The sequence below is a fragment of the Excalfactoria chinensis genome, chromosome Z (assembly GCF_039878825.1).
Source record: "Excalfactoria chinensis isolate bCotChi1 chromosome Z, bCotChi1.hap2, whole genome shotgun sequence".
Lineage (NCBI taxonomy): Eukaryota > Metazoa > Chordata > Aves > Galliformes > Phasianidae > Excalfactoria > Excalfactoria chinensis.
In genome coordinates, this window is record NC_092857.1 from 72,678,812 (window position 1) to 72,701,201 (window position 22,390).

General features: G+C 44.2%; 1 protein-coding gene across 5 annotated transcripts in view; it reads left to right on the forward strand.

Annotated features, from left to right (window-relative positions):
* The window catches only part of ZCCHC7 (zinc finger CCHC-type containing 7), a 99,280-nt gene that overhangs the window by 33,766 nt on the left and 43,124 nt on the right, over positions 1–22,390 (forward strand). The gene's annotated exons all lie outside the window — the stretch shown is intronic.

A 22,390-nucleotide genomic window follows, 5' to 3' on the forward strand; every position in this document is an offset into this window, starting at 1 on the left:
CCTGTGAAGTCGAGGAAGTCGAGATGAATTTTGTCAACTCCCACCTTCAAAGCTTCTTGCTGCAGACTCAAAGATAACAGACTTTCACATCCCCTGGCTTTTAATACAGTTATTCCTCACTGTTTAAATTGAATTACACTGTGGAAGGTGAGGTGAACTCCGTAACCAGATTATTGAGTGAACCACCCGGCTACGGTACAAGTTGTTACAGCGCTGTTGATGGAATGCTCGTCTGTTGAATTATCCTTGTGATACTGTTTGTTCCAAGTTTGCACGAGTAGCAGGATGAGTATACACTTACTGTAGTAAACGTCTGTGTAACCTGAATTTCTCTACGTGCATATCTGAGCATCTAAGGTCAGAAGGGCTACACTGTAATACCAAGTAATCCACGGCTGTAGGTCACAGTGGTTTGTATCCTTTCATTGTTGGATAGTTTGTGTCCGGCATCCCTTTCTCTGTCAGTTTTGCTCACACTCCCCTGATGTGAGGAAGTTCCAAATGTCACCAGAGGGACTGAAACTTTAACATTGATTTGGAAGTAATCTTAGGTCTTTTTCTTAACAGTTTTACTGTTAAAAACAAACAAATAAAAGAGGTTGCATTAAAGCTAGGATTTTACAACCTTCACCTTGTAAAACAGCGTGCCGTCTCCTATATATTATATTCACAGTTGCTGACTTTTACTCCTTAAGGTCTGTTTCCTGGGTTGGTTTGTAACTATTCTAAAACTTCATGTTATTTGCTAAGTAAGATTCTTCAGATGAACCTGTGTTACTTCTGGTGTTGTTCAGAAAGTTGCAGCTTTGCAACTTGACACCTACAGAACCTTGCCCAGGAGGCACTGGGCACGGCTTTGTGTCTTCAGAGATTTACATTCGTTTCCATGTTATTTATGGGGGATCGGGAAAACTCATTCAGCCATTGCAGAAAAGCTTTTCCAGGTTCTTCCATTTAGAACCACTGAAACAAAGATACTTTTCTCTTCTTTTACACAATAGTACCTTATAAAGCTTTCACCTTTTCTGTTTTCCTGATGTCTTGACATGAGAAGAAAATAAGTTTTCAATCAGGGAAGCTGTAAACTGAAATTGTTGAACCAGCCTCCTGTGCCTCAGTGTTGTGGACAGCTAACAGAGATGTAGCCCTGGGAGGTGTCTGTGGACGTTCTCTATCAGCGTTTCCTTTCCCCTGTAAATTATTGTCGTCCTGTGTGCGTAGCTCTGCCCAAATCCTGGGCAGGAGGGAGGAAAAATAAGCACATTTGCTTTTTATTTCTTGCTAGCATGCAAAGTGCTGCGTGAAAACCCAGCTAAGTTAAAAGGGAAGTGGGTGAGAAGGACACACATTTCAAAGGCTGGCGCTCGCAAGGCAGTGGATTCCCAGGATAAACAGCACATAGTGTGCAATAGCTATGAGAAATGGCTTTCCATAAACTCCAGAATAGCAGAATTCTTCTATGCAGTGTAAGTGGTGTTATAAAAATGTAAAGTTCATTAACAAGCTGTTTATTGTTTTATCCACTTGAATGTAATTTAGAGATTATATACTGTAATAGGATTTATAACATTATACATTTATAATCTTGGTGGTTTTACAAACACATCAAGTACAGCTGGCAGAAACTGCCATTTGCCTTCGAAAGAAAAGTGCTCTGACATAAAAAATACAGGCAACACCTGCTTATCTAAAGAACTTTTGTTTGGTTCCACTGGTATTAATGGATTTAAAGAAATCTCTGTAAGCAGTATAGAATATAAGCCTAATGAATTCAGCATCTTACTTTCAAGGATAAGGTAGCCCTGGTTTGAGGGAAATTTGTATTAGATATTGAGGGTTAGGTATTTGTGTCTTCACGTCAGCTCGCTTCTGTGCTTGAGGATATGTTTTATAAAGGAACTTTGAAAGTACTTCCATTAGATAGAGAAGGCCGTATTTCTCTTGAACTGGCGTCATTTAAATTTTTTACTCTTTTGCTGCACATAAAGCTCTGAACTGTGCGGTTTGGGCACAGGTGATTTCTCATTTGCAGTTTAGACAATGTGAGAAAACTGAAAACAGGAACTGAGAAGGGCAAATGAAGGGAGAGAGCGCTGTGGCACAGCACACTTTTAAATGCATATTAAAATGCTGGTCCAAGTCAAGCTAGCTTTCCTCAGCACAAAATACCTTCGGCCATTATTTGTAGGCTTCCTCACTTTCTTCTCTCTTTTGTTTTTAAGCAGCAGGCAGTATATCAGATTTTGCTGTAACCCGACTCCCTTGATTTCGGTTGGATGCTTTGCACACTTTCCTGTCCTCCAGCCCTAAGCGGCTGCTCCGAGATTGCCAACACAACCAGATGCTGCTGCCAGCCATTCTCGGCCCTCAATAGTTTTCAGCCCCACTGTGTGAGGAGTTGCAGTAACCAGTGGTCAGCAGAAGACGCTGAGAAGCTTCATTTGTGGTTGCTGTGCTGAAGTTGGACCTCCTTGCTGGGGAAAAAAAAAGAATGAGAACCACCTTAACGCTTCTGGTGTTCTGTTGTGTTCTTAGAGATGTTGATAAAGGTGTTTGTTAGAGGGTGGATTTGAGACAAATACGCTGGGGTCAGCTTGCCATTGATGGAGGGTACCTGGGTGCTGGAAAAAATCCTGTTTCTACGTGGGGTTCTTAATCTGCCAGGGACAGACCGGTAATGTAGAAACACAACTTGTGTTCTGCCGCTGCTGTGTGCTCACGGCTAAGCAGGCACAAACGCTGACAAGCTGTAATTTTTCACCAGCCCTAAAACAGTGCTGTTTCCTACCCTACAGCTCTAGGTTGAAACGCAATAACGATCTTCTGAAAGGCAGGGATCGCTTTTGGAGAAGGATCAGGGCTGGGAACGGTTGTGTGGGTGACAAGGTGCGTCTTTGTCACTCTACAACAAGGCTAATTTCAGTCCTCATCTGGCAAATGTCAATTTATCAGAAACCAGGTACTGCTGATCCAAGGGCATGTTGGTGTTTGTCATGAGAAAACGAGACTTGTTTGCTCAAATTGGCAGGTTTTGTTACGAAATGGTAAACATTAATGAAAATAAATCGGCGGTAACTTTTCTTCTGGAGGTGCTAATGTACAGTTTGTGAGCCTTTACATGTAAGTATCCATAAAACACGCCATTTAACCATCTGGAAACGTATACCTCCACCTACTGAAAGTGCAAGTTAAGAGCCTTTCTGCACAAAGAGGGCTCGCACGCAGTGCTGGGACTTAAAGTAGCCACGGAGGAACATCTGCACGCTGAGCCTCGCAGCGTTGGTGCCTTTGCTGCTTCCCTTTCCCTTTTACAGTAGCCTTCCGCTGGCTGGTTTGAAATGGAGGCCAAGCCTCACGTCTGCTTTGCGTTGGCAGGGCATTTAGAAAATGACCGCCTTTCATTGCCCCAGCACAGACCATTGTCAGGAGCTTACTGGGGCAGCCGGACCCCTGGAGCTGTGGAGTATGACAGCTCCCCGCTTCCATAAGAAATGCTACTTTCGCATTGATTTGCACAATAACTTTTCCTCTCTCTCCTCCGAGCTGCGTGTTTCTCAAGCAGGTCTTTTCATCCTTAAGAAAGGTCAGATGGGCCGAGGATAAGCTCCCAGCGCCAGGAAAAATGTACTGGGAGAAAGACATCCAGAAGCAGAACAGGCGCAGCAGTGCAGCTCCAACAAAGATATCCGTTTGTCAATAGGTGTCACCCCATAAACCTATCTAAAGCGTCCGTTTCTTTCTTCCATTTCCCCGTACGGCTCTCCTGTGTTTTTATTTCTTTTTTAACTCATTTAACTTGTTAGCATTTGGGCAGTTCCTCAGAAAGGATCTTTTCTGGCTGTTTATTTAGATGTCCGGTGAGTCTGTGCAGGACGGTAATTGTGTTGTACTCAGGAATTAATCCATTTAGTCATGGGAAGCACCACTCGGTGCTGGTGGTTTGTGTTTTTTTTTTTGATGTAACTGGCAACTTTAAGGAGTTGGAGCTGAAATTGAGGAATGTGATGTTGGTAGTGATGCTGACGACCTTTCTTTTACTGGCGTGAGAAAGCAAGCTCCCTGCACACGTCCACTGGCTGATTTCTGAAGAGATGCTGCTGTCTCTAAAGCCACAGAGGCTGCTAAGCCAGCTTAGGGAATGTAACAGTTAAGCATATAATTGTCTACTTACAGCCCCTCGCTAGTGAAATAAAGTACGTATATATCTTGCTGTATCTATTGTACTTTCCCTTTCACTCGCGTTAAGGCAGTCATGCTTGATTTTCTTTTTTCTCTTTCTTTTTTTTCCCCCCATCTCCCTGAATATTTCCAGGCTCTGGCTGCATGGTGTTGCTGTCTGTGTTAGCAGCGCAGCAGGACGCCATTTGTTTACTGGCTGTTAAAACAGTTTCCAGAGAAATTTCAGCGCGTCTTCATTCTCCTTCGCGGTGTCTGGGGGAGCAGCTGCGCGCTGCGGACAGACGGGGGTGGGCAGGTGGAGCGGGGCAGCTCCGTTTGGGGCCGGACAAGAAACCAAAGGAGGAAGTTGTCATTAACTGCGTTTCCGTGACGTAAAATCGATACCCGCAGTTTGCCTTCCGTAGTCGTGATCCTCCATTTCCACTTCGATACGTGACGATCACGGTCAGTCATATACTGACCAGAAATGGGTTAGAGATTGTAATGCTTGGAGCTGCTCAAATCGCAGCCCCTTCTGCGTGCTGAAGGACGGGAGGCTGAGAAACGACGGGCGTCTCTCCAGTTCTGCCTGCTTTCCATTCCGACTTTCTTATTTCTTATTGCCAAAGCAGGGCATGAGGGGAAGAAAATTGTCGAGGATATTCTGGTGCATGTATTTATCAGGTGCCGTAAAGCCGATCTGGTCAGCAGTTTTCCTGCGACATCTCAGTCCCTCAGAAGTGAAAGTTGACGTGCTTTTAAACTGAGCTGCAGCCAGCCTGGCCTTGTTGGGCACTACACACGTGTGCTTCTCACAGCACAACCTCAGTTTTCAGCACCTTCTTTCCAACGCGTTGTCTTCACTGCGGTCGTGCAGAGGTAGCACAGCCTTCTTTTGCACTGCATTCCTCGTCCGTTTGGTACGTAGGTGGCATAAAACTGGTCTTTAAAAGAAAGTGCTTCTTCAGGCTGTGATGTTAAACTTTGTCATGCCACAAAATGCGGTTGTGCTTACGGAGCTCATAAATCAGTTGGAACAGCTCAGAGGCAAAACAGCCACCATTTTGAGGGACATTGAAAGCATGCCAGTCTCAGCCAGAGGGAGCTGAGGGCAGTCAGATTGGTCAGAAGATATTTCAGTGTCCGCTCGCCCTTAAGGCTTCTGACTGCCTTCTAATGTCGGCCGCAGCTGGAGGTGGGAGCTGGCCAAAGGAGTTTTTGATCCAAGCTATGCAGCTGCATTTGTGCCTGGTAAGCAGCGTGCAAGATGGCTGGTTGCAGTAGCTGTATGGTCTGCTGTGAGGTAGCTGTTGTGCTGCTGGGGCAGCTTGGCGGCAGGAGCAAGGCCAGCTGAGTTAACATCTACGTGATCCCAGCCCTGTGTTCCCAGTCTGCCTCCTGACCAAGGCTTGTGCTGACCCACGTTTTCAGGGGTTTGCTTGAAATGGAAGGTGTTATTTCTTTTAATGGGTCTTGGATTCTCCTGTACTGAATCATTTGTGTTGAACTCTTCCAAAAATGTTTATCCTATGGGCTTAATCACTGTACTGTATCTGTTTCTCTCTACTGGGATGTTTTCTGTGCCCGATGACTAAGTCTGAAGTTGACAGGTTTTTCTATGAAACCCCTCTGTTTCTGAATGCAAGGGGCAAGAAATCTATGTCACATCCAGAAATTTGTTTGAAGTTTACATCTGAGGAGGTCGAGTAAAAGGAGCTTGTGCAAGTGCCAGTGCGGTTCTTGGCTCCGGGGCTGCATGAAGCCACGTCCCAGTGAATGCAAAGACTTGTTCAAGCAAAAGCTGTGAACTGAGGAATGGCGTTTGGTCGCCCTATTGAGACCATTGTTGCCTACTGGCTACATCAGACCTTTTCTGTTTGTCTTTCATAAGAAATTTGTTAATGTTTCTTTCGCACGCTTCTCCATGAATTGATTTAAATGGGATTTGCACAGCAGTAACTGTAAGGCCTGCCAGTTAGTCTCAGCGATCTAATGAATCCTGGGCTCAGTAACAAAGCAGCTGTGGTGACTCATGGTGGAAATACAGGCTTGTCAGTCAGTCTAGCCGTATTTTCAGGACAAGTAGTGGAACTTGTGCTTTGGGTGGGAAAAGGGCAGACCTGGGACCCCTGATGTGTATCTGTGGTGTCTAAATTTTGGAGCTGGTTTTAAAAAGAAATGTTGGAAATCAGGTTTCTAATTCTTTGGGTTGGTTTCAAGGTTTGGCATGGGTTTAGAAATGTAGTTTCCAGCTCCTGGTTTTTACGTAGCTACCCATCAGGTCTGGCTGGATAGTGCTGGGTATCCAGCACTAAAGCAGCACCTCTGCTTCAGGGAAGGCCTGCTGACTGCTCAGGGCCATCCCATAGAACATCTTATTTGGAAATGCCTGCTGTCTTGAGAAACACATGGAGTGCTTGTCGGTGTTACTGCAAATGCTGGACTGTGCGGCTAATTCTTTTTCACTGCTGTGGCATGTCCTGTTCTCTGATTTCCTTTGGTGACTTCAGCCTTCTATTCCCTTGTACTCAATACAAAAACCTGTAGTGAGCTTTGGGAAAACGGCTTCAGGTTCAGTGAGAGGAACTTCTAACCCAAATTTGAAGTTCACAAAAGCTGGAGGTTTTCTCTAGCTGGGATTTGCTCTTTACTCATAGGTTAGATTAGCCCTAGAGCCTCAGTGATTGTAACACGTAGGTTAAGTGCTGTTCACCTGCTGTTCACAATAGATGTAAGGAGGTTCTGTGCATTCTCTGACTGCCTCCACAATGTCTTTGTCCTACGTCTTGTTTTAAGTGATGGTGCTGGAAAACAAGCTCTGTACTTCTGCATAAGAGCAGAGCGAACTCTAGAGAGGGGCACCAAATAAGGTGATACATTCTGCAGCAGCCACATGTGCAGCGCAGTGAGGAGCAGCTAGTCACAAAACCAAAGAAGGGTGGTTTTATAAAGCATCGCTTTGAAAGTCCAGGGAATCACTGAGACTTCTGCGTGTTGAAGCAGCTGTTTGGAAATACACACCACAAAGTCACAGCAGGTTTTTGCTTTCTTTCCCCCCCCCCCCCCCCTTTTTCCCACTGGTTGTTTTGTTATCATCAACATTTCCTTATAAAAATAATAATTTCAAGAACCTTTTTTGATTGCTTTTAGGTAGTTCCCTGTTGATTGTCTTAGGAGATTCACAAAAAAGAAGAAAAAAAAAAGATGCAGCTGCAGCAGGAAATAAGCAAAGGGAGGAGGAAAAAAAAAGCGTCTGGAGAGGAAACTGCCAAAAATCTCTGGGCAAGGATTGTTTCTGCTGCTGGGCCAACGCAGCAGAGGGCATTCTGTGTTTGTTTCATTTTTGTCTGCAGGCTTGAATTTGGAACAAGCGCAAGTGATTTAGCAATTCCCTCATTTCCTCGTAATGCCTAGAAAATAATTCATGATGGGATTGTAATGTGCTTGAAGTTAAATGCCTCTGACAAAATGCTTTTGATTCTTCATCTGCAGGGAAGGCCGTAGATGTTCAGACTACCTCGCCCTATGGCTCCTCGTACGGGTCCTTTTACTTCCTTTAGAAATTTGGAAGGTTTGCTTCTTGTGAGTGCCAATAGGAGTGCATGTCAAATCTCTGATCCTTTCTACCATGTCCTGTTTTTCTATTAAGCCTTTGTACCAAGCCCGTTCACCATAACTCCGTGTGACTTAGGGGGGTTCCTCTTAGCCAGAGAGCTGCCGTCAACATTTGTCAATGCTTTGCTTTTTGAGAAGGGAGGTTATGCTGTTATTTATTCTTTTTTTTCTTTTTTCCCTTTTTCTTTCTTTCTTTTTTTTTTTTTTCCAGAAGGCAGCAAATTGTAATTGAAACCAAGTTGCAGAGACTTGTTAAGCACTTCAGGACCAGCACTCGTTTTTATCCAACACCGATATTTAGAATGCAGCTGCAGCAGATAAACGGAAGGCCCCAGATGGTGGCTGTCTAATCCTCATGAGAATTCATGTCCTAGAGGCAGCTCTTATCTCTCCAGACCTGACATTGTCTGCAAGTCTACTATAACGGGGAATAATATAAACATGCTATGCATGAGTTTCACTTCCTTGAATAACACAAAGACACAGGAAGTTAAGCTAAACGTTACAAGAATAGAGTTCACATTACCAAAAGTCTCGTTATTTATGTTACACTAATGGGTAGCCAGCAGTTTGGAGGATACAGCGTGTGCTCCAAACCCCACGCTGGCTGTAGCGTGTTGCTCAGAGCTGTAGATCTGTTTGAAGAACAGTTTTGCATTTGCGTCCTGTCTGCTGCTGGTCGCAGTCAGGACATCGCCGTAACTTTTCACTTCCTGTGCTGATACCCTGAAGGTCGTGGTAAAAATGTTCCAATTCTTCAGTTTTCCTCGTAGAAATATATCATGGCTTTCGTCGTGAAAAGCACCAGAGGCAGACAGGTTTCTAATGTTTCTTTCTGGTGCTGTGTGAGAGCCTTTCCTTGCCTGATATAATGACTTCTGCCCAGTGCTCCAGGCAAAAAAGTGAACATCTCAGATGTTCACTCAGGTGAAAAGTAGAACATCTCAGGTGGTTCTGCCAAAGCACACGGCGAAGTCTCTATAACATTGCAAATGAAATGCTAAGTTTGCAGTTGTCTGCTTTTTCAAATAAAAGAGTGAGCACAAATGGCTGGACTTTTCATTCACAAGAGAAGCTGAAATTTCAGCTCTCCTTACCATTGGAAATGAAGACAGAAATTAATGACCAAGCTGTTATTGACAGGTTTGGTCTAGTTTAGGCCCAGATGCACCCAGAACAGAGAAGATGTGTTTTTTTGTTTTAACCAGCTGTGTCACAGACAGTAGGGTGACGGCGAGCAGGTATGTGTGCTGAAAATCACATTGCTCCAACTTACTTTAGCTGAAACTGCTTAACGAGGAGCTGTTTAATCTATCCCTCTAGTTTAATTATGGCAGAAGTAGACAGTAGGCCATTACAGAGCCTTACAGAACAGCACTGTTACTGCTCGTACGGAGCCGTACTGGTACGCTCCTACAGACCGGCTTTACTGCCGTGCAAGATGTAATTAAACATGATTAAACCACAATTAACAAACTTAAAGCAGCGTCCCGAAGCTGACATTAAGCTGTGTTTATACTCCCTATAAGCAGTACTGCTGGACTTCCCTATCAGAGCCGTCATCTTCCTGCTGCAGTGCTGAAGTTGGCATGTGCTGACTCAACCTTGTATAGCTGGATGGGATGTTCGTGTGAGCCGCTCCAGGTTGAGCAGGAGTGCTGCCAGACTTCCATAGTGCTTGCCACAGTACTTTTCCAGTACAGCCCATAGATTGTCCTGAAGTCGTTTACAGTCATACGGTTTGTTTGTCGATGATCCAAGTTCCTAAATAACGTCTGTCAGTGTTGTTGATAATGCTTGCTGGCTCCCTGTGTGCACAGTGCTGCACTGAAATGGCAGCAAGAGCAAAACGGAAGGGTGACATCTGAAGAGGTGAGCATGCAAGATAAAAGATGTTTGAGATGAATGCGCGAACAGTTAATAAAGAGTGGGATCGGAACCTGAAGGTGGCATTTCTGTGTAACAAGACATTCAAAACTGAGAAAGGTAAATGAAGTTAGTTTTAACTACTAGGAGCACAGGCGTAAGAGAAGTTGCACAGTTTTGCTGTGGAAAGCGAGCCAGGTGTAGCAAGGGTTTGTTCCTGATGTAACCTTAGTAAATAGTTTGCGGTAGGAACGAACTTCCCTGTTTACACTTGATAGATTTCTCTGTGTTCTCTTTAATTTTGACAGCATTGATATTCCGTTTGCTTTATGAAACCCTTTATTACAAACAGTTATGAATATGAACATCTCATTTGACTGCTGATGAACAGAGGGGAAAATCTAAATTAAAACTTTAAATACCACTATTTAATTACCCAAATGGCTTTGACTGTGTTAAAGAGTGCCTGGGATTATTCTGTTTTTCAATTTGTTTTAATGCTTCCTTGGTAAAAGCTGATGGATTCCCAGGCCCATTGCTGTCACTGATGAACTATATAAAGATAAATGACATTATGGTAAATTCCACTTAATGACACATTTTTAATTTTCAGAACACAGACATTTTCTGGCTAGTGAATGAAGGCTAATTACCTCAAGATCAGAACGAAATAACTCCTCATTTTGAAAGATAATAGAAAAGAAATGTTGCAGATTAATGATGCTATTTATCTTTAAAAGAAAAAAATATCTATCTTTATCCTGATAGTGCTGTTCCCTGAGGTACACGGTTATAAAATGAATCTGAAGTCGCAACTTAATAGGTTATTAAAATTATTTGAGTGTGGGCTCCTCTGGTTCAGCCTTTCCATAAATTTAAATTGGAGGCCTGCTGTATTTCTAAAGAAAGCAGCTTGTTTACGAGACCATGGGGAGAAGATAGGTTACTGACAAAAGATGCACTTAACCTCATTCTGTATCTCCTTTCATTTCCTAAACCTGAATGGAATAGATGTGTTTCAGAAATTGTCGAGATAAAAGTTTCAAATGTCTGAATTATCTTAACGCTTCTGTCTTTTGCTCGTAGCAAGTGTCACTGTTAGAAGGGAAAACAGGAATAAACAACACGGAGGTAACTTTGCCTTGGGGACGTGGCAGTAAATATCACCGACTGTGTCCTGGGGTCAGCTCTTCTAACTGGTATTTACTACAGCTTGCAGAGAGGGTCCTGGCAGTGCTGCTTCACGTTCAGAAAGTGTAGGCAGAAGAACACGATGAGTGCTGCTATGAGTCGTCTTTGTGCACGTGCCCGTTTGGGCCGTCCTGCTCTGTTTGCCGTTACTCACAGCTAGGGCACTGGTCGCAATTATTCTGTTGCAGCCAAGTTACAAGTGTGCAGTGAAGACAAACTCCTGTCAGGCGCTGCTCTTCTGCAAATAACTCAGTTTTTGAAGTGTGAAAATGCAATTAGAAAAAAATAATAATCCATGAAAATAGCTGTCACCTAATCCTGAGGATCTGGGCTCTTGCTCGTGTGCTGATAACCACGTCATCCGAAAGTGCTGCGCTCCAAGCAGCATTCCTTCTTACACCATCCCTACGCAGCTGCTGAATAGGAGGGTTTCTATTGAGTAGGAAGGTGACGTGGGTGTCCTCAGATGAGGGTTCCTTCTTGGCTCCCTTCGTTGGTGAGCCGTGGCTGGGCTGCCCTTTCTGCCGGCCTTGAGTCTGTATCTTTTAATTTAGTTTCACTTCAACTCTCTGTCAGCTGTTCAGACAAAAGCTGTGCTGATTTCTGCACCGTCGGTGCTGGGTCTGCTCACGGCCCAGCCGCAGTGCCCACCAGCCTCAGCCGTTGCAGTCCCCAGGGCTCATGTCCTCAGCAGAGGCAGGCCCAGCAGGGCCGTAACGCTGGCACCCGGTGTTCCCCCTCCTCCTCTCTGCCCTTAACACCTTCTTCCTTCCTCTTTCCAAACCTGTCCCCTTAGGACAGATGTGTTTCTGCGTGCTGCCTCTCTCTTGGCCCAGTAATGCAAGTTACTGCATGGTGGAATTAAGAAAAAATCATCGTGGTGGCAGCTGATAAATGTTTGTGGTGCTTAATATGGTTCTGGCATCTGTTACGGTAGAACAGAGTGGTTTGCATTTGGGTTCAAGCACAGAACATTGACAGTTTAAGCCTCAGGTCACCTGCACATAACAACCATTTCTGGGGGGAAGGTGACAGTGAGAGAAAGCAGTTCTAGCTCCTCTGTTTTGCGTTGTGTTCCATCGTTCTGAACGCTGTTACTTCTGCTCAACTTTACTGTCTGCCTGTAGCTTTCCTGTTTTTGAGTTGCCCGCCTGCGTTGCAGGTGCTCAGGCGCTCTCGTTACTATCCAAAAGCCCTGCTTTGTTATCAGCAAGAGAGACAAAACCACCAGCAGAGATTATCCTACTCAAGGAATACGTCGTGTGGGAGCACAGAAGGAAAGGCCAGCAGCGTGAGGGCACGCCGTGCTCCCTGCTGCGTGCGCGGGGGGCTCTGCTGGGCTGCTGGGTGGGACGTAAGCAGTGCCGGCGGTTGCAGCAGCATGGCACCGGGTGTGGGCTGGAGAGCAGCGTTCTGCTTTCTCATTGGAAAGTAGGCATTGTCACGAAAACAGGCTTTTCTGCATCAACTCGGAGTTTTTAGGTGCGCTTCAGGTGGCGCCTTGGCTTGTACTTCTGTGTTTCTCTCAGAAGTGCAGGAGATGCACCGGGAAAAGCAATTGGTGTAAGAAGAGTTTTGATTTCCAAAATGGTGGGGCCTTAGGACTCGAATGTCTCATTTTTCTGAAGTGTTTTGAAAGCGCCCTACGTACAGAGTCTGGTTCGTCCCGGGGAATTATCCACCTTCACGTTGCTTTATCACCGTGCTGCGTGGAGAACTGCAGCTGCTCACGCTGCCCTCAGTTTGCTATTTCCACTGAAATAGTTGTTGTGTCCGTAAGCTCGTGCCGTGCTCCAGAAGCGGCCGTGAAGTTGTGCTGGTGTGAGGAGCGTGCGCGACACTTCTGCACTGAGACTGGTGAGGAGGATTCTGCACGTAGCAGATACGGCAAAGTGGGCCAGTCCTAAGCAGGGCCAGGATTTGCTTTTACTCTTTCACTTACTTGTTTAAGGTTTCTGAGCTTTGGAGTAATGAGGGTAGGCTAGAGAAGGGACTTCTCATAGACAGGTGGTAATATCAAAACGATGTGTCTTTAATTATCTAACGATGACGTTATTTATATCAAAGGCGAATGACGAGTATTGCTCGTTTTCATAAGTAGTGCAGTGTCTTTTTGCAGAAGTGTAACGTTGGAGTATTTCTTGGTTTTATTGTAGCACTGCACAGGGTGGCAGGTGCGTGTTTTGCTGGCGGTTCCGCATGCCATCCATGCTGCCATGTATATTTTTAGGTCGCGCGGCTGTGAGATTTTACTGGGCGATTGTTAATGCAGCCAAGGAGATCTTAGAAGTAAATGAATAAATCAGGCCATTTACATGATGTTATCCATAGGCGCGGGTCTTAAAAAGAGCTGACTTCCGAGGCCGCTGTGGCTCATGTCTGGCATTAATGTATAAATTCTTCCAATTGTACTAATGGAATTCTAGCCCCAGCCAGCCGCGTTTTGCAGCCCTGTAGCAAAAAGCAATGTCTGAAACTAGTAATGTCTCTAAGAAGTTCTTTCACGTCCAAGCAGAAATGTGCTCAGCAAAAAGAAATGTAAATTTACGGAAAATCTCCAATTTCCTATTCTATGCAAAGCTTTGATTTTTTGCTGACTCAGGCAGTAGGGTTGACATTGGAGCTTCTCATTTCGTCTGAAATAATCACTTTTTACTTTGGAACAGTCTTTCATTTTTTGCAGCACTATCTTCTGAAACAGTCCACTTTGTATGTATGAATCTGTTTTTCTCCAGATAACACAGAAAGTAAAACTATTAGAAACAGGTTCCCATCTATTACTTTCTTGAGTGCATAGAGAAATACTGATTTTCAGTGGTGCCCATTTGGGGACTTTACTGATGGTTTTTTTTTTAACCTTTCAAAAAAGACAAAAAGAGGAAGAAGGAAATGTATCTGTAGTCTAAATTGACTATGCCAAATAAAACATTACATTTCAAAAGAAAATTTAAAAGGAATGTGGTTAATGTTAATAAAGCTGTCAGTGAAAACCCGATTTCTGCAAAAACTCTGCCTGAGCTATTGCTGCAGCCCATAGAAAAACACTGGGTAAAGTGATGTATGGAAACAGTCCCTGGAGTGGTAAACTTTGTCTACCGGTTAACAGCGCGGTTATTTGTTCCTTTGTGCCTCACCTAGTCAAGGTTTAAGACATGGCAGCCGTACCTTGCATTGCACTGCATGACTCAGGGCTCAAAATCTGGTACAGTATAACTCATTGTTAGGAGGGTTGGTGTGGCCGGGCGCCTGTTTTGGAAACAAGAAGTTTGGCAGGGGAATGGTGCAGGGCTGACCCTGCTGGTGTGCAGCGGTGCTTGGTTAAATGCTGGCCCCACCGCACAGGTTTTTAACTGGTTTATTTCAAAGGGAGGCTGCCGTATTACAGGACTGCAGTCAGCATATTCCAAGTGAATCGTTTTCTGCCTACAGCTCTTACGGTGTGCTTTGTTCTGTCATCTCCTGCCAGCCCCACTCTGCAGCAGAGCTTTCTGTAGCAATGCTTTGAGAGGGACTGCATGGAAAACTCCACTCTGCTGTTCAGTTCACCTCTTCTTGCCACCCATGTGTGCCTGTGGTGGAAACGCACATTTTTGGCTGTTGATTTCAGCAGCTGTTACGGCTGATGTGACACCACTTCTACCGTTACCACCCCAGGAGGAGGGAGGTGATGTAAATTCTTTGCTGCGTAGTTTCTTCCCAGTGTGATTTCAGTTGCAATATGCTTGATTTGATCTCTGCCAGAGCTGGAAGAAACCCCCTTTGGTGGCAGCCACGTTGTTCTGTGTGCCTGGACCAGCCCAACCTGCATGTCTCTCTTTGTAATTTTGGCCTTTGCTTTAAAGGTAGCACGTGCACCAAAACGTGATACAGGTAGGTTGTGTTAAAAGACACAGCGTAAGAATGTCTTGGGCATAGTGCAACCTGGAGAATAGTCACTTGTTAAACAAGGTATGGCAGTAGTGCTGGAACTAGGAGAAACAGATTACATGAGGAGGATCAGATGGAGCCAGCAGTGCTGATGCCTGCATGGAGCAAACTTCAGTAGGAATATTTAGAGCACTTCATATGGGGAAACTAACATTTTTCAGTAGTTCACGTTGATGAAAATAGCAAATATGACTTTCTTGATGGCTGGGAAGTAAATGCAACTTGGATAATCTGCCTTATTTTTATATTTTTAATCCCTGGTAAAATTCTCTCTTTGTAATGATTTGTCCCACCAGGGGAGCTGAGAAGAACAGGGCTTACACCATGATGCTTTGTACAAACCCGGCTAGGTTGTGCATCTCGGATGTGCTATGAAGGAAGTTGATGTCGTAGTCCTTCTCTCTTGTACTCACTGGTACGTTCTCGGTGTTGGTCTACGTGGAAATAAACTCTGCCGTCCTCCTTATGCTGCTTCACTGTACAGAAGTCCCTCCTGCCTGGCCTTGGGCTCTTCCGTGGCGATACCTTATGTTCTGTGGCATTTTTGACTTTTCTTTCGGGGGATCCAGGTGATAATCACTGCCAGGCAGCTTGGGTAAGAGTTCTTGGCGGTCACTTGGGGGACACCCAGGTGCTGACAGCAGAAGTTGTGCTGAGAGTCCATGTTTCTTTAGGATACCCTCTTGCTATTGCAGGTCTTTTGGAGCCAAAAGTTCAGCAGCAGGTCCAGTTACAGCTGTTTGTTCATTTTCGCAAAGATGTGATGTACATTTGAAAGGCAGGTGGCTTTTTACTTGTAGCTCTGGAAACAATCACCTCTTCCACGGTAAGCGATTAAGGTTTCCTCTGGCAAGCATCGCTTAGACATTTGCAGTTCAGTACCATTGCCTTTAAAGTGAGCTTCAACGACTGAAGTAAGGATAGCTTATGAAAACCTCCTGCAGAAAGCAGTCTTTCTTTAAGAAACGTGTTAAGTATTATTATTGTGCCCCTCCCCCCCTCCACCAACCAAGAAATTCAGTTCAATAAACCTTAAGGAGCAAATGATATATCTACCATTCTTGTCAATGTCACGGCCTTGTGTCACGATGCCGAAAGGTATCTCCTCAAATTATTGTTCCTCAGTGGTTGTTTCTTTCAGAGCAGGCCTGTTGTATAGCTATTTGTTGAACTGTGTACCTACTGAATTAGTCAAAGACCTGGCTAAAACTATTTTTTTCTTTTCCACTTTACCCCTCCCCCAGACTTGCTTTTGTTATGTATTGGCTTGCTAATCCTTGTGTTGAGCAGTATCAGACATCACCTTTCTTGGGGGCACTTAGTCCACTCTTCCGCTTTCTTTGTCGAAGGGCTCCCTTAATAGGAGAAGTCAACAGGGAGGACAAAAGGGATTGAAAGTTGTATTTAATCGGGGTCAGAGAGGTGGTGTTCAGAGTGACGGGCCCACAGGCAGGCTGGCCTTTTATGCTTTCCGACGCAGATGGTCCCAAAGCATTCAGCTAAGTGAAGAGAAAGCTGCCCAGTGAAAGCTATTGTAGGGCAGCATCGTTACAGTTGAGAAGGGTTGCCAAGGGTAACTGGAGAGTATCACCAGCATCCTGTGATCACTAGTCTGTGCCATTGAAAACCTTAGACTGAGGATTGCTTTGGGTTCCTTAGCATCCCGACGCTCGTGCGTAAGCGGTAATATCTTCTGCTTCCATTTAAAAAATTAATATCGTTATTTTTGACTTTGAGGCACATAAACTGTAGAATCATTTGCATTTCTTAATTTCGGAATAGTCACCTTCTGCAAAACGTACAACTACTTGATTTAGAACATATTGCTTTTCTTCCCCTAGGGAATAGTCTAATAATATTTGAACTTATTAAGATAACGCCGTGTTTACAGAAACTTAATTTTTTAAAATTCGTCTGAGTGCAAGAATAACCGAATTCGAGAAGAAAGAGAGAAAAAAAAAAAAGGAGGTTCTATTATTTGACATGGATAAAGCCTGCAGTCATGTGCAAAAGCTTTGGAAACTGTGCCCAAAATAACCCGGGGGATTACTTTAGTACCTTCCTTTGTCAAAACAAACAGCGCACTGCAGCAGGTAAAATGTGCTCCTGACAAAATAGTTGGATGCTTTTTTTTTGTTTTTTTTTGTTAAACTGGAACCCTGCTGGTTTTTTGTTGTTGAAGCTGTAGATGTTCCAAATGATAACTGTACCATAAGTCTGGCGTGAAACCCCATTTGGAAGTGTCAGTACGTGTGTAAGCCTTCAGCGAGAGCGCGTGGTGCCCTGCGAGGAGGTCGGCACGCAGGGTGGGGGAGAGCCGCGCGTCCGGACACACGTGCCAGAGGAGCACCGTGGCTGCACAAGTAAGGTCCTGGAATGCCTGAATCGGAGGGTTCAGGCCCAGTCCTCAGCTTGGCGTATCTGGAAGGGCAAAGGCCGCTCCAAGCCGGGTCTGCCACTTGGTCATCCAGAGCCCCTCGGGATCCAGCTGGTCTCCTGGCCGTGCCGGTGCAGGACACGGCGCCCTGCAAAGGGCTTTGGCTGGGAGGCAGCTGGGCCACCCACCAGTGCCTTCCCATCCAGCGCATCTTCAGCCTGGTGGTGAGCCGGCCCTGCGGCTTATTTGTTCTGCCCGAGAAATGAAAGGGGCGGAAGTGGGAGATCACAGCCTGCCTTTGTTTTATTTATGTTTTCTCACAGCCATTATTATCACGTAGTCCTCTGCAATTTACCGTGGAAGGATCATAAAACTTCCGCTTATGCGTCATCAATCATACAGGGCGTATTTACACTGCGAGTCGGCAAATGGTTCCGTGGAATTCCACGTGTGCTTCACAAAGCAAATGGAGACTCGGCTGAAAGATTGGCCATTGTGGATGTTGTAGCACTCTGGTAGGTTTTTAACAGAGGAAATGTTGTCTGCAATCGAACAATTTATGTTCTCTTTTGGTTCTGGCTTTTGCCCCTCTCCCGCTGCAGATCACCAACGTGTCCCAAACTAAGTGTGTTCCCATTGAAATCCATCACAGTGCTGAAATCTCTGTTGGATTTTAAGTGCCCTTCAGTAGTCTATACTGAGTCAATAGGAAAGCAACCTTTTCTTATTTTATTTTGTGTGCGTATTTCTTTTTCTGGGAGGGTTTGGTGGGTTTTTTTGTTTTGATTTGTTTGGTTTTTTTTTCCTACACTGTAGCAGCGGTGGAGCGGGGAGGAAATGCGTGTAAGAAAAAGGAATGTGAGAGAGTTCTTATTGCAGTACTCTGATAGCAATGGAAAGAAAGGCTACGTAGGATTTTATAACAGTGACAAACCTTGGAAGTCAAAGTGTAATCTTCATTATAATGAAACAAAAATAATGAAGGCTGGAGGCAGGTATGTAATTCAGAGAGCATGTCATCAGACACAATAGCCAAAAAGGAAACGAGTGTTTCTACAACTCCTTAGATATGTTCCTTTCAAGCAAGCAGCTAATTTATCATTCTTTATATTTCCAAGAGAGGGAGGTGAGTTGTGCATTCCCTTCTGAGATTAATAGTGAGTAGAAGGCCCCTCTCCTTTCACTCATTATAGTAATGCCGGTGAATGATAGGAAGTTTTGTTTAAATAATTGGTTTGCTTAGATGCATTTCTGTTCAGCGCCTGCATTTCTACTCTTCTTTTCCTTTTATGGAGTCTTTTCAGGAGTTTTATTGGATAACAAAATCCAGTCTGTCATTCTCTCGCACTTCCCCCTGCACTTCTGTCTGAAAAAAACATTGAGAAAGTTAACATTTTTACCTCCTTCGTCACTGAGCTATTGATCAGAATATAGACCGAACTGAGGCAGGTGTACAAGGAAGGAGCGTCATATTTACTATCTTGGCACTTTCTCGACAATTTGTGTATGATTTTCAACCTCATACGGTAGAATTTTTCTTATGCAAAACATATTTCTGAATTCAGTCGTGCCACTTCTGGATCACCGATGTGCACTAAAAGAGGGGACAGTTGCTTGCACCCAGGGGTTTCTATATTGCTGGTGTGTCGAGGATTTCAAATACAACGATTTGAGGTTATTCTTTGTGTGCATCTCGACTGCCATACGTGTTAGTGTCTTGCTGTCTTTTATCTTGCCTTCATTTTGGAAGATGAGTGTATGGGGAGTGTATTGTGAGCCTGGTTTTTAGTCGGTGTGTTTTTCTAAATTGCCAGCCCTTGGGGTAATTCATGGCCACCAGAACAAGGCATGTCTCTAAGACCGTTTGGGTGTGAGGTCACACATTTTGGTGCAGATTAGCCCATTTGGTTATGTACTTTTGCCAGCGCAGTGCTGTTACTAATGTAATGAAGTGCCATTCCTGACCAATACTGTCTCTGCTGACAACAGTCCCTAGAGTGGCCTTAAATTCCAGCCCAAGCAGCTTCTACATCTGTAGCTTTTGAGGTTCAGGTGAAGACATCTTGACCCTGATTCACCACCAAAACTGTTAAAAAAACAAACAAACAAACAGAAATCACGTTTATACTGTGAGTATTGGGCAGTCTCATAAAACCACAGCAAATGAAGCCTCTCAGATGTGGCTATCATTTCTTTATGAAGACATGACAAATAAGACAGGACTGCAGCTCTTCTCTTTGGAAATCTACAAGCATTAATGCTGCCTTCATGCAGTGCTGGCCTGAGTGTCGGCTCAGCTCATTTGAAGACAAGAGGGTAGATACGAATTGCCTTCTCTTTTGCCTTCTGACGTCTGCTTGGTCTGTTTTGAAGTTGTTAAATGCTGCCATTCGTGAGTATCTCTTGCAAGGACTGTCTGGTGCTTCTGGCTCTCAGCTCTTCAAGGCTGTGTTAGAAATTGAATTCTCCTTCATGAGATCTGTGGTGACTCCGTTTCCCAGTTCAAAGCCTGCACTGCTGAGGGGTTCAGTCTCGGACGTGACGTTTTGTTGCTTTTCTTGTCTCTTTCCTCTATACTTAGAACCTAATGAAAGACAGTGGGATTTGGAGAGAGTGTCTGCATTATTTGTTATTAAAGGAGCAACGAGTTACTGCGCTGCTCAGGAAATTTGGTTGGTTGCACATTTTAAATGAGGCATTGATCATTTTCTCCAGTGATAGGGCCAGTTTTTTGTGTGTTGCTAGGTAGAAGCAGAATCTGTTTCACTACCGGCCCTTTCGTCATTGACTTTTTTTGTGTGTGTGCAGAGAAAAGGGGAAAACCTGACTCAAAGATTTCAGAAATCATTGCCTTGGCTTGCAATACAGAAAGCATATGCAATAATGTCGCACAGTAGAATCATAACTCTACTGCACTGAGCACTGCAAGGGACTTTCAGTTGCTGTAGATGGGTTGAACTGATTAGTCTTTATCAGAAAAGACTGAGTTAAATCCAAACTTAACAGAACAAAAAAAAAGTAAAAAAAAAAAGAATCTGCATGCAGGAATTAATACAGATATTTCAGTCCCACATATGAAATTATTGAGCTGATTTAAGTAAATGCTTGTCCTAAAGAATGTCACTCGTAAAAAATGAGCACTGAAGCAAAAGAAATTTGCTTTAATCAAAGGAGATACAGGGAGATTCTTAACAAGTGTGTAAACATGAACTGCGCAGGTTTTTTCAAACAGAGCTGCAGCAAGTTGAGAGTTGGGAGCAGTCTGAGCTCGGGTGGGAGCTGTGTGCTCCTCCATCCTGCCAGCACTGATAACAGGAAGAATTGCCATTAACTGCCCATAGGGACCTAACCGAAAAATAATTCCGCTCAACTATTCAGTAGTTACGTGGTTTGGTTTGTTTTTGTCGGAGGGTCGCTAAGCTCTCAGAATTAGAGTGCAATCGAGTAGAGATCTGTGGGTTCCATTTGTTGCAGTGCAGCTGTTGACTCCTGGACGCAGCTAAGGGTCAGGAAAGTACTTGAGGGATGTCCAGGTGTCCAGCAGACGTAATGTGACCCCGGCACTCCTTTCTCAATCTGACACTTACTCACTGTTGAACATTTACCCACGGTTCGACAAAAATCATACTCTTTTTGTGTATAGCGGGACTTTCGAATTTTAATACCAGTTATTTGCAGCGCAGTGATAAGGTCAGTAATTACATCCATTATAGATCGTGTTTATATATCATTTCTTTCTAAGTATAAGAGCACAGAGTACAACAAAAAGCACCGTGGTTCTAGTTTAATGGTTGTTGGCTGTTGGAACTCGGTTAGTAGTGCATTCAGAGCATCTGCATCGCTGTTGTCTAATTGCAGTTCACCGAAACAGGGCTTACTTTTCCTCTGACTTCTGCTGCAATGTCTGCAGTGTTACCAGTGATGCATGAGTTCAGAATCAGATTATATCATTTTTGGTGTCAGCATTTTGGAGTAGTTCCCAGTCAAATGCTTTAACTGGTCCTTGGTATTGAAGAAAAAAAAAAAAAGATCTGCCTCCACCTTTCAGACTCCGAGAGTCCCAGGCTGGCAGAGCACAGCACTTCACCTTCAGGACTGGAATATTTGTGGCAACTGTCCTTTACAGCTGAATGCATGGGGGAAAAACGAACTGCAGAGATGCAGTCTGGCAGTGGGAGCTGCACTGGTCAGGTCCAGCAATGCCCTGGAATTGCCCTGCAGCAGTGTTTGGGAGCGTTGGCACTGCCTTTCTTTGCCTGCCCTATGATGGGACTTCGGTTATCAGGAACCTTAATTGTCTGAAAAGCTCTCCTTGTTAGAGAACTTCACATGTCTTATATCTGGAATAAAGTTGTCTTTTCACTAATGTAATTAAGGTCCATATTGGGTTTAGTACAAGTTTTGAAGTTTTTCCTGTTGCTGTGGTACCTACGTAAGAGGAGGGGAAAAAGAAAAAAAACAAAACAAACAAACAAACAAAACAAGAGAGAAAGAAACCAAGGCCATAAAAGCAACCTCAAAGTGTAAATAAGTACCTTTTAGATATTGCATAAGGCACGTTTGACACAACGCTTCAAGTGCCAGCTGCAGTTACACCGTGTTCTCTGCAGGCAAAGGATTTAGGCTTATTTTTCGGAACAATGGAAGATAGACCTGGTCTTCTAAACATACAGTGTGAGGATCTGGAAGTTATATTATGTGAAGAGCTCCATTTCTTGATCCGCTGCAGGATTCACTAGAGAAAATAGACTTCATTCTGTTTTTTGTTGAGCAAAGACCTAGCAGGGTGAGCCCGGCTGCAGTGAGAGGTTTGCAGACTGTTTTGGTCATGCACCCTCCATCAATAAAAACAATAAAAATTCGGCCCCAGTTTATGTATATCTGTTTGTGTGTATATTATATACACACACTAATGTACGGATGCATTATTTACGCTATAAATCATAAACAGAAAAGGAGGTAAGAAAGGGCGAGAGCCGAGACAAACTCTAAAAAATATATCTCCTTTTAATTTTGTTAGAGGTAGGAAATACATTGGTTCTGTGCATGGCCCTGTTCCTGCATCCAGGCAGGGTGTGTGCCCTCCGCTTTGCAGACCACCATTCCAGTGTTCAAGGGAAAAAGAGGTGAAATCTTGGGTCTCGGTTTTGTTTCTTGTGGAAAACGTTTAGGTAAGCAGAAATGATACAATCTTGTTGAGAACTGGTGTTTGCTGTTTGCAAGCAGAGGTTACGTTTCCTTTTCTCCACTTTCCCT